Genomic DNA, 2240 nt, shown 5'->3' on the forward strand with positions numbered 1-2240 from the left:
GGGAGTAGCTTTTCTTTCACCTCCTTAGAGAAAGGACTGCCTTTCACTTCTCTGTTTTCTTTCACAGCGTCGTGCACCTTTTCATTGGTCTCGCTTTCAGAGCCTCCGCACGGCACACGACTCGACATCAGGAAGCACATTGAAGTGAAAGCAGGAAGCGCTGCGACATGCACTGTGCAGATCCCGCCACACTAAGAGGTGAGTGGGTCTGTTCGATGCACAAAGAACGCTTTGATAAGCGTCAAAGGCAAGTCATTCCGAGTTGGTCGTTTGTGTTTTCCGTTCAGACGCGAAATGCTGAAATGATCTCTCGGCTCCTCGGTTGTCATTTCTGCTCCGTAAAGGAATCACAGCACACGTCGCCTTCCAGCACGGTGGGTCGGGACACGATACCGGGGGTTGGAGAGAGCGATGTCTTCCTCGTTAGTATAGGACCTGTCACGCGGACCTGTCACCTGTCCCCACCTGTCACGCGGAAGACCGGGGTACATCAGGACGCGCATTGAAGTGAAAGCAGGATGCGCTGTGACATGCACTGTGCAGATCCCGCTACACTAAGAGGTGAGTGGGTCTGTTCGATCACACTGCTAGGCGAATCCCCAATCCCCTTTTGTGCGTGGCGACAAAAGAAGTCTGTTTCCGCCCGGTTTCGAACCAGGGACCTCTCGCGTGTGAGGCGAACGTGATAACCACTACACTACGGAAACGGTGGTAAGAGGTGCCCAGCGGCCCAGCACTGAGCTTCGTCAATGCGATTCAGCTGCTTCCAGTGCCTTTATTGGAGTGCGCTGATGGACCGTGCTCTCTCTCCAGAGACCAGCACGCCTGTCATGGACGGAGCAGGAAAGGCGGCGCCACATTCTACAGCCCTCTCCACGCAATCGACGAAATCGGGCTACTGAAGTGGAGAAAATCGCCTCTCCAGAAAGTGCAAATATCATCTTGTATAAAACTTATTGCCGAAGGTCAGCCCTGTCTACCAGAGTAACCCTCCCACCTCCTGCAGCGATGATGAGCTCGTCTCACACGCGAGAAGTTTCGGCTGGAAACAAGCGCCCCCTCTTCTCGCACGTTTTGCACGTTCGAGTAGTTTTAATGCGGCTCCTTCGTACACGGTGCTGATCTTTTGGAATGCAGGATTCAAAACTGACACGTTCCCATACCGGGAGTTGAACCCAGGCCACCTGGGTGAAAACCAGGAATCCTAACCGCTAGACCATATGGGAGCGCACAACCCCGCTGTTCCGGGCATCATGCAAGCAAACTACATAAATATGAGAAAACGCAAGAAGTGTCACTCAGAGTGTCGAAGGGTCGATGTATACTGGGGCTCAGTTGAAATGCAACGTCAGGACTTTTCCGAATTATGTCACACGAAGAGAGCACAGCCTTTTCCGCCCTGCCACGTGTGTCTCGGTATCTCGCCATGATCGTATAGTGCTCAGTACTTTGCGTTGTGGCCGCAACAACCCCGGTTCGAGTTGGTAGAATAGGGGCGTCTGCTTTTACTACATGCACAAATGAAGGCAAAAAAAAGCCAATCGATGTGAACGAACGGCGCTTTACAGAGGAGTACTGCCTGACTGGATCGTTGATGAACGACAGAGGCCACTCGACCTCTTCTCGGTTTTCTTCAATGACTTACTAAGGATCTTCTTCACATTCGCCCATGCAGGGGAAGCCAGTTACACCAAAGCAAATGCAGGAAAGTGCAATTCAAGCAGAGACCAGGAGGGACTTGTTTACACCGAGAGTTGTCGGAGAATGGAACAATGCGCCCAGCCCTGTTGCTGGAGCCGATTCTTGATGAGATCTTGGGCTCACTAAGAAGCCCCCGCTGGATGCTAATCTTTCTGTTGTTCTTGCAGGTCCTGCGCTGCTTTTGAGCCGACAGAGCTCGTCCTGGTCTGTCGGCACAGCCCAATTGCAAATGATCGGCTCCGCGTACAGAAGGAACATGCGTTTGGTACAAGAGTGCATGAAGGCACCGGAAATACATTGGGAACAAATGACCGGTCACTCAAGACCTCTGTGAAGTACAGGAGCGTGCAAAAAGAGGCTGTTCCCGTCCGGTTTCAAACCGGGGATTTTTCCGCGTGTGAGGTAAACGTGATAACCGCTGCACTACGGAAACAGTGAGAAAAGGGACGCCCCGGCAGTGAGTATTCAACCTTATTGCATTACTGCTCCCAACTAGTTGATATCAATTTAATTCTTAAGGGTTATGTACTTGTTTTGAG

General features: G+C 51.8%; 2 non-coding genes across 2 annotated transcripts; both read right to left on the reverse strand.

Annotated features, from left to right (window-relative positions):
* Nucleotides 1-634: 634 nt before the first annotated feature.
* trnav-cac (transfer RNA valine (anticodon CAC)) lies at nucleotides 635-707 on the reverse strand. The gene has a single exon. It is a non-coding gene; the product is annotated as a tRNA-Val (tRNA).
* A 447-nt stretch (nucleotides 708-1154) lies between these two features.
* Nucleotides 1155-1226, reverse strand: trnae-uuc (transfer RNA glutamic acid (anticodon UUC)). Its single transcript has one exon. It is a non-coding gene; the product is annotated as a tRNA-Glu (tRNA).
* Between the last annotated feature and the right edge of the window lie 1014 nt (nucleotides 1227-2240).

This window comes from Lepisosteus platostomus, chromosome 5 (assembly GCF_059453375.1).
Source record: "Lepisosteus platostomus isolate fLepPlt1 chromosome 5, fLepPlt1.hap1, whole genome shotgun sequence".
Taxonomy (NCBI): Eukaryota; Metazoa; Chordata; class Actinopteri; order Semionotiformes; family Lepisosteidae; genus Lepisosteus; species Lepisosteus platostomus.